At 47.2% G+C, this 14257-nt stretch overlaps 1 protein-coding gene across 2 annotated transcripts in view; it reads right to left on the bottom strand.

The window, feature by feature from the left end:
- The window catches only part of ARL6 (ARF like GTPase 6), a 2156307-nt gene that overhangs the window by 117861 nt on the left and 2024189 nt on the right, over window positions 1-14257 (bottom strand). The window lies entirely within an intron of this gene.

Below are 14257 nucleotides of genomic sequence, written 5' to 3'. Positions count from 1 at the left end.
CTAGTCGTTCCCCATTATGTAGGACTCTGGGTACACGTTTCTTCTAGCCGCTATATTAAAGCGCAGGAATAAGGCGAATCCTCTCTCTTCTCGGGTGTCTACCCCGGTAACCTCTCTCTTCTCAGATGTCTACCCCGGTAACATCTCATTTACCTTTTATTACTCTCGAGTCATTATCCCCTTATATACATATACAGTTTTCTCTACTTCTACCTATATTTTGTTTTCCCTCCTCCCTTCATTACCTTTTCCCTTTACTTGTTCATAAGGCATTTCATTGAGTGAACTGGGACTGGCTCCTGGGGGCTCTCGCCCATTTTGGGATAGGGGAGGGATTCCTCCAGTGGATCTGGCTTCTCTACAGCGACCCCAGAACTAGGGTGAAAATGGGTAGGCATATTTCAAAGGGGTGGAGGGTTGGCAGGGGCATGAAGCAGGGATGCCCCCTATCCCCAATGCTATATATACTGGCTCTCGAGCAATTCGCCATTTTCCTTAGGGCAGAGTATGGGAACGCGGAATAGTAGTAGATGAGGTAGTACATTTAATTTCGATATATGCAGACAACATACTCCTTTATGTGGGGAACCCAAGGGGAAACATGTTGGATCTGCTAGAAGCACTTGGGGCATTTGCCAGACTGTCAGGAATCACGATCAACAAGGAGAAGTCCTCGCTCTTCCCCCTGGCGGGTTTGAGGGGGGTTGCTCCTGACCAGTTGCTAAGCTTAGGACTCACATGGACAACAACCACTTTCCGCTATTTGGGAGTGAACATGCATCACAGCCTCACAGCAACGCATACGGCTAATACACAGGCGGCTCTAGCCAAAATAGAAATAGCCGTGAAGTTCTGGAAGGCACTCCCACTGGGGTTAATAGGGAGGGCAGCCCTATTAAAGATGATCCTTTAATAGGTCCTGTCCCGCCTACTGTATTATTTTAGTAACATCCCATATAAAATTCTCAGGCCCTTCTTTGGACGAGCACATACACTGGCGAAAGAGTTCCTATGGGGAGGGGGGAGGAACAGGATTGCGCTGAACACACTACAGAGGGACTACGAATGGGGGGATTAAGCTACCAGACTTTGAACGCTACTACCTGGCGGGACAACTCCAATTCGCTGTGAAATGGCTGGGAGACGACACATCGATAGACACAGTGCTCTTTCAGCCAGCGATACGTCATTATTACCTGAGGGAACTCCCATGGCTGGGCAAGACTCTAGCTAAACCACTCCCAACTATAGTCCAGCTGGGCCCGACTCTGTGGAGGAGAGCGTGGAAGATGCAAGGAGAGCGAGACCCCTACTCAGGACAAATCTCCCTTGCGGGGCTAGTCGACACCCACACGGCGTCCTGGACCATCTACCGCACGCAGTGGGAAGACAAGGGAGTGGCACAGACCGGAGACTTATGGAAAGACGGGAAGTGGGTGGATTTCCAGACCTTGATAGATGAACATGAAGTACATAGCGGTCAATTTCTACTGTACAATGGTATGGTACAAAGGATCAAGAAGAGGTGGAAGGCATTGCCGGGAGAAGGAGACAGCAGGGGAGCACTGGACGCATGGTACGATGTGTCGGAGGGAGGACACATGATATCCAGACTCTACGAGCAGCTCCTACGTAGCAATAATGAAAGAGTGTTGCCAGCAAGGGCCAGATGGGAGGAAGAACTCCAAAAGACCTTCACTGATGGGGAGTGGAGCAGGACACTTCAGTATGTGAAGAAAGTCTCCAGAAATGCGATATTAAAGCAAATGTAGCTGTACCTCAAGCATAGAGCGTACCTCACGCCCAAGAGAATATCGAGGATGGGACACAAAAAACTCGAACCTGCCCACACTGCGCGGAGGAACAGGTGGAAATGATACATATGTTCTGGTCCTGCCCAGGGATACTTAACTTTTGGGACATGGTGAAAACGAGGGCGAGGCAGGAGGGATACAAATGCAAGCGTGGTCGCCGGAATCTTACCTCCTGGGGCTGTTCCCAAGGGGCGCCAAACAACAGACACATATTTGTTTTTGTATTTATTTCATTGATATTGCGTGCCAGGCCCGGAGGCATCTGGGCGCATTTCTTACACAGTTGCAGATAACATCACAGATCACAATACGGAATTGTAGTGCATAGTGGTACGTAGATTACATACACGTTATACAGGGAATTCGTCTGTACTGTTTACAAAGAAAAAGTTAGAGAGTACAGTATTTACAAAAAATAAGTTCCCAATTATAACATTGGGTCCTATTTGCAGAAGTATTTACAGGGATTTAAGGTAACTTTACATTAGGCAGTGGCAGAAGCTAAATCCTGTTCAGTGAGCCATAGTTTGGCTTTGTTCTTAAAGGCAAGGTAACAGAGTTCAGTTCCGAGTGTGTTAGGGAGTGTGTTCCATAGTTTGGAAGCAAGGACTGGGAAGCAGGACCCTCCAAGCTTTCTGTAGTTTAAATCGAGGAATTGCGAGTGAATGGGCTTTTGCAGATCTGAGTTGTCGAGTGGCAGTGTGTGCTGTAAGGGGGTTGGCCAGGTAGTCAGGTGCTTGGTTGGCTAAACACTTATGAGTGAGTGCGAGAGTTTTGAGTGCAATTCTGGATGCAACTGGGAGCCAGTGAAGACTCCGTCTTGTATCGGAGATGTGGGATTTTTTGGGAATATTAAGGGCTGCTCTGATGGCGTTATTCTGAGTTACTTGAAGCTTGTTGATGTTTTTAAGGCTGGTCCCCAGAGGGCATTCAAGTAGTCAACTTTAGCCATGATGAGTGTTCTTGCAAGGATGATGCAGTTCGATGTGGTGAGGAACGGTGTGCAGGCTGTTAGGAGTTTGCATGTGTATGCAGATGCTGAGACCACCGCATTTACTTGTCACGTCAGAGAGAAGGTTGAGTCCAGATAGAAGCAAAGGGTTTTGGTATCATTAGAGACATTAATGATATTCCCGTCAATGCAAAAAGCTTTAAATGCAGGGTCCAGTTTGTTGAGTTTAAGGTGGGAGCCTAGGATAAGTAGCTCAGTTTTATCATCGTTTAAGCATAGTCAGTGATGTGCCATCCAGGCCTGAATGACTGAGTAGACGTTGTTAAGAGCTTTAGAATCAGTTTCATGGTCTCCAGTGATGGGGATGAGTATCTGGGTGTCATCCTCGTAGTTGGTGTAGGTGACACCCAGATAAATCGAGAATATCGAATAGTGGTTTTGTGAATACATTATACAATGTGGGTGAAACGCAAGATTCTTGCGGGACACCACATGTGACTGGAGATGGATCGGCGGATGCAGATGGGGAGAATATCCACATGGTTCTGTTTGCCAAGAAGGAGCTGATCCATGACGTGGCTTTGTTTGAGTAGTGGGCAGCAGTTTCTAGGTGATGGCTGAGAATTCGATGGTTAACCAGGTCAAATGCTGCAGAGAGATCCAGTAAGAGCAGTAAGGCTAACTTACCCTTGTCTTTTAAGTCCTCAATTTGTGTTTTGAGGTCGATGAGGGCGGTCTCTGTTCTGTGTCTGGGGCGGAAGCCAGATTGTCGTAGGCCAAGGAGTTTGTTAGATTCGAGAGAGACCTGGATTTCTAAGTAGGCTGCTCGGTCCAATATTTTTAGGAGAAATGGCACTGTGGTAATGGGCCTGTAGTTTGAGGGGTTGCTTGATCAAGGGTAGGTTTTTTGATGAGTGGGATGACCCAGGCATCTTTGAGATTATCTGGGACAATACCTGATTTGAATGAGGCGTTGATGGCGGTGGTGATGAATGGGGCAAGATCACGGGCAGCTTCCTTGAGGACCGTCGCAGGACAGGAGTCACCTTGACAGTTGGTGGGTTTTAGTTTTTTAATGATGTTCTCCACTTCCCAGGTAGACAAAGGGAGAAGCTGAATGGTTTGACAGGATGGGTAAGAGTGGGGTGGTTGAGATTGGGTGTGGTGGAAGGAGGGTCTGTAAGCAGACTACATTTTTTGTTATTGATTTTAGTCATCAGTGTGGTTTTTTTGTCGAGAAGTGCCTTTTGGATATTAGTGCACCATAGAGTGTCTGTGGTGCACTTGTCAATGGGGGTTATGGGAGATTCACGTTCTTTGAGAATCTTGAAGAGCTCTTTAGTATTAGGTTGTACCTGCAGGATGCGTCTATTGTAGTCGTCCTTTTTTGCTATGAGTATCGCTTCCATGTAATTGGTAGAGGCAGTGATTAGTATACTTTTGTTGGCGTCTGTTTGGTGACTTTTCCAGCAAGATTCTGCATTTCTTTTTGCTTTACATAAGTCTCTCGTGAACCACGAGTTAAGTTGGGCACGTGGTTTCGGTTTCCGCAGTTTTAGAGGGGCTATAGAATGTAATGCTTTTTGGATCGCTTGGTTGTAGATATCAATTAATGCTGTCGGATCAGAGCAGAATGCACGGGCATTGTTGAGAAGGGGGAGGATTAGCGGTAGTAGTTTCTCCTTCGTAATATCCTTCTTATTACGGGTTTGGATGGAGGGTGCAATACAAGGTTATTTTTTGCAGGGTGTGACAGACATCAGGTTGATGTTGCAGTTGAGATCGATGAGCCAATCGAGGGTTCTCCCTCTGATGTGTGTAGGCTCCTGGATGTGGTGATTAAACCCTAAGTCACTCAGTGAGCTGGCGAGGTCTAGGGCTTTAAGGTTGTTCGGGTCTTGGAAACCAAGGTTGAGGTCACCAAGAATTAGGATTTTAGAGTCAGGTTTGGTGTTAACTGTGAGGAGGGTGGATAAATCTTCGGCAAAGGATGAGATGGGTCCTGGTGGGCGATAAATGAGGTGCACAGTGGTGGTTTGATTAGGCGATAGGGGTAATTTAACTGATACTAATTCAGCAGAGGGAAACTGGTCATTGGGGATGGGTCTAAGTTCTAAGGATTTTTTAAAGATGAAGGCAACACCTCTGCCTTTTGACTGGTTGGTATCCCTGTCGCATCTAATGATAGCGTAGTTCTCAGGTATTGCTAAGGCCAGTGATGGTCTGGTTGCTGCATGTAGCCATGTTTCGGTGACGGCTAGGAAGTCGAGATCCTCTGTTACAATAAAGTCGGCGATGTCGAGCGCGTGCGCCAGGAGCGATCTGTCGTTGATAAGGGCCACTTTAATCGTGGTCTCTGTTACCATGGGTGAGCTATTGGCGTGGATGGTTGGTGTGTTTTTTAGAGTGGAGGTGCCTATTCCGTTAGATAGGGTTGTATTAGAGGGGTTTTTGCTTTCAAGTAGAGGAGAGGGTTGGCATATTTTGCTAAATCTAGAGCTTAGTCTCAGATTCCTGAGGTTGAGTATGCATGGTTGGTTGGGCGTAAGCTTGCGTGCAAATTGTTCGAGCCATAGTGCTGGTGAGTTCAGGTATGGATTGATGCATGGCATGATGAGCTTTTCCTGGAGGCTATGCCTGGTGGGAGTGTGCGGTGTTGTGAACATAGGAATGCGATTTAGTGAGAAAGGCTGTGCGCAGCCGGAGTTAGTGTGCCAAATTGGGATGAGGTGTTTTGTGCATGCAGGTTGTACAGATGCGATGTGCGTGTTAGTATTTGTGGTAAGTTTAGGGATTGAGGATGTGGTTAGGAGGAGGAGTACACAGTAGATGTGGTGTAGCCCATGCATAGTTGAGAGGAAAGGTAGGAGTAAGTTATAGGAGGTTAGAGTTCAATGTTGTAAGAGTCCAACAATAATTAGCAGTTCAGTATAAAAAAAAAAATCACAAAACTAGGCAAGTCCAACATTATTAGTAGACCAACATTAGTGTGCTTACCAAATGTTTGTGTGATAACTATAGTTAATGTAGTAGGGTCTGCTATTGGGCATATTAAAGGAGCAGGTGTACCTTAATGGTCAGGGAGTGTATATCAGATCGTGGGCAGTACTACATCAATGCAAACATCAGCTAGTATCAGATCGTGGGCAGTACTAAATCAAATGCAGCCATCAGCTAATATCAGATTGTGGGCAGTACTAAATCAAAAGCAAACATCAGCTAGTATCAGATCGTGGGCAGTACTAAATCAAATGCAGACATCAGCTAGTATCAGATCGTGGGCAGTACTAAATCGAATGCAGACATCAGCTAGTATCAGATCGTGGGCAGTACTAAATCAAAAGCAAACATCAGCTAGTATCAGATCGTGGGCAGTACTAAATCAAATGCAGACATCAGCTAGTATCAGATTGTGGGCAGTACTAAATCAAAAGCAAACATCAGCTAGTATCAGATCGTGGGCAGTACTAGGTTGGTTGCATTTGTCAGGCATTGGTCACATGGTATGGGTAGTCCTTGGTAAGGGTAATAGGAGTGGTGGTAGGCACGTGTTGTCTACGCATTATGGGAGGTGGAAGACATTTCGTACCTTGGGAGAATGATGTATTACAAGGTGAAATTCGCTGGTTCTGTAGAGATCCTATTTTTTCGAAGAGTTCTGGCACATGTGTGTCGAGATGAAGGTGTGCAGGGGTTGTAGAGCGTAGCGACCCCGCTTTCACGCGGCCTGTCGCGGACAGGCGCAGACAGGAAATCACCCTTATGGTGTCCGGCCCTTGAGGTGAGCTGGCTCTCACCTTCCGGTGGCGAGTGGCTCTGAATATGGGTCGGATCAGCCTATCCCAGGCTGGGCGGGTTGCTTAGCAATGTAACGCTGAGGGCAGGCTGCCATTTTGCGTCGGGCCCTCGAGGCTGGTGTATGCTTCCCAGCTGATCTGGGGAACCGCTGTGAAATAAGCGTTAAGATTGCAGTATTGCAAAAATGAAAGACTTGATGTGTATTCTGGCGAAGCGCTGCATTGCGATGGCATGGAACTCGAGCAGAGGGCCATCAGCAGAAAGGTGGAGGGCAGACCTGAGAAAATTGGCAATAGCGGAAATATCAGTGTGGACCAGAGCGGCGCAGGGAGGCGAGGGGGAGAGCAGGGCCAAACTACTTGCATGGAACTCTCTCATACAGGTCCTGTTTCACTGCACAGAACAATAAGACACGACAGGCCTGAGTGGGCCGGAGGAGGATTGAATCCCTGGAGTCAAGGTGAGCGAAGGAACTCAGAGGGGGCTGTGGACATGTTATAAAGGGCCAAAATCAGGAACTAGAGATGATCAACATGGAACATGATGGTCAGTTAAGGGGAGAGCTAAGCCGACGTGGTGAGAGGCGGAAGATGGAGTGCGGATCCCAACACGAAGTGCCAGTTGTAGTGTGATGTTTGTTATTGTTGTTGATGTATGTTTGTTAAGTGTGGAAATTAAAAAAGAGTTTAACAAAAACAAAGATAGTTTGTGGGCGTGTGCTGCCCAGTAGTACCTTTCAAGGTCAGGCAAGGCTAGACCACCATGGCGTACGCTTGAGTGAGTGTAGACTAGGTCACCCTGGGTCGCTTCCCCAGCAATAAAAAAATCAGGGATCAGTCCCCAAAGCCACGTAAAGGAGATCACTGGTAAGTATGCAGGGATGTTTAAGAACAGATACAGGAATCTTGGCAGCACAATCATCTTCACAACCGATATACGGCCCATTAAGGAGAGCGAGGGGAAGGTTATGCCATTTTTGTGTCTCGTCTTTGAGAGAGTTAACCCTCTGCCATAGTTTTCCCTGAAGAGAATGTCCAGGTCCTTGATACTTTTATGGCAGATACCTAGTGTTCTCCGATTCCCATCTAAAAACCAAACTCATCTATAAAGGTCTTCTTGATATGTGCAGTGAGAGGGAACACCATCAATTTATCACGGTTGATCTTCAATCCTGAGAATTCTCCAAATGTAAGGACTTGCTGCATTACGGGTGCTAGGTTAACGGCGGGTCGCTCAGGAATAGTACGTTGTCTGCATAACGCGAAATTATCAATCCGTGGGGCCTAGTTGTATGCCTTCGTGTAGCTGCCTCTCTCGCAGGGTAGCCACCAGAGGCTCAATTACCAGGGAAAAAAGCAACAGGGAAAGGGGGCAGCCCTGCCTGGTCTCCCTCGCCATCTCCACCTGTCCCGAAAGGTGACCATCTACAGAGATCCTAGCAATGGAGAGTTATAGCGGAGCCACCAGCCTGACAAATCTTGTCCCCAGTCCCAGTTTATGCAGTGTAGAGAAAAGAAAGGGCCATTTGACGGATCCAAATGCTTTTTCGGCGTTCAGCAATATCGATACTGCCTGTGTTTCTAGGTCAAGCGCCATGGGAATACCAAAGAACCTCCTAAGGCCATATGAGGGGTTTCTTTCGTGTACAAAGCCCGATTGGTCCGCAAGGACCAGGTCCAGCATTAGCGGGAGGAGCCTATTGGCCAGTATTTTGGCACATATCTTATTGTCTACATTAATAAGGGAGATTTGGGCGATTGACGTACACTCCTTGTGGGTTTTCCTTTCTTATGGAGCAGTGTCATAGTCGCTTCCCACAGGGTAGGAGGGAGTGCCCTGCACTCCATAGAGACTGCGCATACCCATAGGAGGGGCGTGCCAGGATGTTATAGTATGCCTTATAAAATTCACCAAATAAACCATCAGGTCCCAGAGCCTTAGACCCCGGGAAGTCCTTCAAACTGTGAGTATCTCTTTTATGGTTATCTTTGGATTGAGCGCCTCCCGCTGGGAAGGGTTCAACCAATAGAGCTCAATGTCCTCCAGATATAGTTCTATGGAGGCTGTATTTTGGGAGTTACGGGATGCGTATAAGTTCTCGTAAAAAGCTTGGAAACCTTCTGCAATGTTTTGCATCAAATATTGGAATAGCCCTGGAGAATCCTTGACCACTTCTATGTGTTGAGGCTTCATGTCCATTGGCAGCATCCTGGCCAGCAGAGCCCCTTCAGACCCTCGCCGGATTTAGGTATTAACCTCTCACAGCATATTGCTAAAGAAACTAATACATGTCAACCCTCCAAATTTAACCCCAATGCAACCCTATGGGAAAAATACATTCTTCCGATTGCTGTGGTGAAATCTCCCTCCGAAGAGCTCCCGAATGTTGGCACGTCTGTACTTACACTAACCGTGGTTGTTGGACCATAAGGCTGTGCCAATTCAAGAGGACTGGGATTGAAAACAGAGCTGCTGACTGCAGGGTGAGTAGTGTACAACTAAAAGCTACAATAACCCAAGCAAAAGTTAAGTAAATTCACCCCTTAGTAGGCGCTTCATACTTGATTGTTACTCAGACTCAATTAAAGTTTAACAGGTTTTTTAGCTTCATAACCTGATACAGATCATATCTATTGCATGCCGTTGAAAGGTTTTTGAGTGAGATTGTTAGTAAGTGACTTCTGGATATCTGAATATCAAATTCTAAAACAATTTGAAAGACAAGTTGCCAAAAATAACAAAAAGGAAACTTTCAAATAAATTAAAAGTGCAAAGTGCCAAGTTGCCAAAAGTAACAGAAAAGAGAATATCCAAGCAAACTGCCAACAGCAAGGACACGAGTATCACCCTTCAGGGCGTTGTCAGGTCAATCAACACATTTGTGCTGTAATTAAATAATACAAATGAGGTATTAGAAGTCCTAATGGAATTTGATTGATTGCAGGCAAGGTACCCAGTATAAAGGTTAGTCTTTGAAAAAAGGTATGTAGTAGTAAATTAAGGTTACAGATGGTCCATTAGTAGATCTAGTAGCCAAGAGTTTTCCTCTGCCTTACAGTTGCACACGTTTCTTATCCAGAGTGGAAGACCACGCCGGATTAGGACTCGTATTTATTATTTAATAACAGCACAAATGTGTTGCTTGCCTTGACAAAGCCCAGAAGGGTGAAACCTGTGGCCATGCAGTTAGCATGTATAACACATCAATAAGCAATACATTTTTTATTTTGTTTTATTTTGCATTTATAGCAGCGCACCAAGCCCTAGGGCATCTGGGCGCTAGTTACATGGTAAGTTAGAGTAAGTGCAATAGCAAAGCCCATAAGGTGCAAGACCCTGCAAAGGGTCAGAAGCAAGATGCAGGGTTCGAAATTGCAATTCGCTAAGCAGGAGCTAAAACCAGCTCCTGGTTGTCTGGTATCACCCTGTGGGCACGAACTACCGCAGGGGAACCAGAGATGTTACTTTAACTTTTTACCCATTTTGTATGAACCATTGTATTTAAATGTATATTAGATGTGTTCCAATTCTTCATTATTAACATTCTCAAATCCTCAAAGTTAAAGTCACATTTACATGTTTGGAAAGCACCAGTTGGCCCTAGGAGCTAAAAGTAGCTCCTGGTAGGTGTGGATTTCAAGCTAACCAGTCTCCACTATGCTAGAAGCAGGAGCTAAATATCTCCCAGCTCCCCTCAATTTCGAACCCTGAAGAGGGAATATCTTGAAAGGCACACTCTGGTAAAGCCCCTCGTCGCCACGAGGTGCGGAGCGCCAATTCAGGTAAGTGAGCAAACATGAGTCACAAAATAAGTATGAGTGCATATTGGGGTCGTGGCTAACTGCCATGTTGTAAGGATGTGACTTTGGGAAGCTCCTGCCGGATCCGTCAATGATCCTCATATGAACACACCAAAAGCAGCAGAAATTTGGGCCGGGGCGTGTGGCTCTCCCATGGACTGATCCCTCCCCCCAACATAGATTTCGTCACCCCCACCCCCAGACCATAGTTGGAGCCTCCGTTGAGATTGGAGGGGGCATGGCTCGGGCGAACGGGGGATGCAAACTGGTCTCCGAAGCATTGAAGACGGACTGTGGCCGGCTCGGCACCGACCTTCTCCTACCGCATGGTGGATCCTCGTGCCAACTGCCGTGCCGATGACCTACGGCAGACAGATGAGCAAGCCATCCATATAGTGCTACAGGGATCGCTGTGTCCTGCCAGAGGCTGACTGGGGGGTGAATGTACAGACGCACACCATGCGTAAACATCCGGCTACAAGAGCATTGATGTGAGACACAGACCCCTCCCCTGGCACACCTTGGCCTGCTCTGGGCTGCGAAGCGAGTGAATAACTTATGAACAGCCTGATGCTGCGCCTGGGGCTGGTGCACTCAGGGGCACAATAGAACCTATATAGTGGTTTTTTTGCTGCTGATTGTGGTGTGCGGGGTGGCGTTGGGCCTAGTGATCTGCGGAGCTGCAGTCTGAGCGGCAGACACTATATTGGCACAGGAAGTTTCTCTACAATCTTTGGAAGTACATGTGAAGACTGCTGACCATCATCTTCTACGGTCTGCAACGGAAACTACACATAGTGAGCGTGTGGCATATCTGGACCACTGGCTCTGAAGAGGTACAAGGCAGCCCACGGCTGTTGGCACCGACTATCCCTCCGTAGCAACAATTGCGTAAATGGCGCCGGGGGGGTCACTTCCGGCGCTGGGCTGAAGATCATTGTTAGGTGCATTACTTGGCAAGACACGACAATTGCATGGTGTCATATCATGACTAAAGTAGCTGGCCCCAAAAAAAGTGGCACCATGGATACATTTAGGAAGCCAGCACCTAAGGTGGCAGAGATGGCGGGAGGAAACGCAGATGACCAGGTGCAGGCAGAGGGGATTCCGGCGGCACCACCCACTGACCTACAGGGAGTGATGGCCCAGATGCAGCAGGGATTCACTTCTATCAATGACATCACACTCAATGTCAATGTCACGACTATACATGCTCAGCTTGAGAAGGCAACGCAGCGGATCACGGAGGCAGAAACTCATTAGTAGCGCTACAGAGCAATGTCACATCTCTTGCTTAAGACCTGGGCAGTGCCAAAACTAAGTGCGAAGACTTGGAGGCGAGGTCGAGGCGCAATAACGTTCGGATTGTAGGTGTGCCGGAGGACGCCTTGAGAGGCATGATGGAGACAGCAGTGGAAGAGCTATTGAAAGAATTTCTGGGGGACGCAGGTTGGTCCACATTGTTTGTTGTTGAAAAGGTGCACAGAGCTTTAACATCGAAGCCGAGACCCGGGGGGTACCCCAGACCTATAATCACCCGGCTAATTAACTATATGGACAGAAACCTGGTATTGAAGTCCTCGTGAGAAAAGCAGGAGCTGAGGATGGGGTCAAGTGTGATCTGTATTTTTTCTGGGCTACACCTGGGCAGTGCAACAAGAGAAGTGCACGTTCACAGGTGTTAAGAAGGTCCTAAGGGAGCGCAGATTCCCTTATGCTATGCTCTATCCTGATTTAAGAACAAAACGTACTTCTTCACATTCCCGGAGGAGGCTACATCATTTGTGGAGGTGAAAATCCTGCTGCCAGCGGGGAAGCAACCAGTGGTGGCTTAAAATGGTGCAGTGGAGCAATCTCCCACATATACTAATGTAACAGGGATGTGTGGAGGGTAATGTTGATTGCTGTTTACGTAAGCTAAGTGTACCACTGTCGATTGCGGATGTCCACTCGTTGCAGGAACGTCTGCCCCCCGATGCAAGTGCATTCACCTGTTGGGAGGGAAGGGCGAGGGGGTGAGTTTGGGGTTGGGGCATGCATAGTCAGAGTTCGGGGTACTACGCGGGCGGGGGTGGGAAATGTTGAAGGGGAGTTGGGCTATAAAAGTTATAAAAATGCACAGGGTCAGAATCATGGGCAATTACTATGATGTAGGATACCAAGTTATGGCTGAGGAAGGGCGGGGCAAGGTGACTCTGCTTAGTTGGAAAGTGTGTGGGCTGGGCACCCCCAGGAAGGCTCTCAAGGTTACATCATATGCCAATAGACTTGGGGTTAAATTGTTGCTCTTGCAGGAAACCCACCTGATAGATTACCAGGCACGCAGGGTAGCCCCCAGGTGGGGTGACCAACGATACTACACCTCCTACTCTACCAGATCATGTGGGGTCATGATATTGGTACACCGGTCTCTAGCTTTTGTTCATTTTGAATCTATACATGATGACTGTGGTAGGTTTGTCTTTGTGCACAGGAAATTGGGGAATGCAGGGGTTCTCTTGATAAATGTGTATGGGCCCAATGTGGACGATCCGGGTTTTTATGAGGTTTTATTTCAGAAATGTGCCAAGTACCCCGCTGCATCAATTGTATGCAAGGGGGACTTTAATACCATATTGGATGTACAGCTGGATCATACCTCCACAACACCCAGGCCACTGACTAGCGCTGCACGAATGATACTTACACATATAGAGGATCTGGGGATGGGCACTTAACTGCACTCAGCACGCATATACTTTCCATTCATCAGCGCTCGACATGCACTCGCGCATTGACCTGTGGTTAATCTCCCATAAATTGTTGAATCTGGTGGCCGAGTGCCGGATCCTGCCTCGAACGCTATCGGACCACTCCCCGGTATTAATCTTATTAGACATCCCTGGAAATATAACACCAAGGCCACTATGGTGCTTTAAGCCCACACTAGTAGAAGATCCAACATTCTGGTTAAACATAACGAAGCATACTGCCAATTACTTTGACACCAATGAAGGATCAGTGAGCATGCATGCCACTCTGTGGCAAGCGTTCAAAGTATATATCAGGGGTATGGCTATGCCCACAGAGTTTGGTGTACTGCGGGATATTAGAAGGGAGTTGGCGAGACATGAAGAGACACTGACAAAGCTCCAGAGGAGGAACCCCACCGATTCATCCCCTCAGATAAGGTGTGCTATTAAGGAAACCCTTGACAAATATCGCGATGCTGCCAAAAGGGAACAGTGTTTTTTTGATAAACCTGCAGCTGCACGCAGATATAGAGAACAGGACAGACCTGGAAAATTACTAGCGCAGATGGTTCGTAATGAAAGGGGCAACTCCACCATCCGTGTGTGGCTTGCCCGGACGGCTCAATAGCTAATAAGATAGACAAGGTAAACATAGTGTTTTATGATTTGTATAGGGAATTGTACTCCCCGAATAGTGTGGCCACGGAGTTGGAAAAAGACAAATACCTTGCAGGAATCCCCACGAGTCTTATCTGCTGAAGCGCGGACCACGCTGGAAATGCTGATACATCTGCATGAAATAAAGGCAGCCATTTGCGACCTAGGGGCTCTACCATAGACCATGCGTGAGGCAATCATTATTTTACTACTCAAGCCTGGCAAGCCATCTGATGACTGCGGATCGTACCGACCGTTGTCATTAATAAACACTGATGCGAAAGTGTTCGCAAAAAATTTTGGCATCCAGACTGAACCCGTTAATGCCATATATGGTTAATGAAGACCAGGCTGGGTTTATATTGGGGAGGTTGACTGCATATAATATCCATCAGATGTTTAATGTGGTCGCTCAAATACCACAGGGCAACCAGGGGGTGGCGATTTCACTAGATATGCAGAAAGCATTTGATACAGTATACTGGCCCTTCCTGTTTAGGGTAT

This window comes from Ambystoma mexicanum, chromosome 8, assembly GCF_040938575.1.
Source record: "Ambystoma mexicanum isolate Mex_15411 chromosome 8, UKY_AmexF1_1, whole genome shotgun sequence".
In the NCBI taxonomy this organism is placed as follows: domain Eukaryota; kingdom Metazoa; phylum Chordata; class Amphibia; order Caudata; family Ambystomatidae; genus Ambystoma; species Ambystoma mexicanum.
Note: the sequence above shows the minus strand (reverse complement) of the source record. Positions and strands in the feature narration are given on the sequence as shown.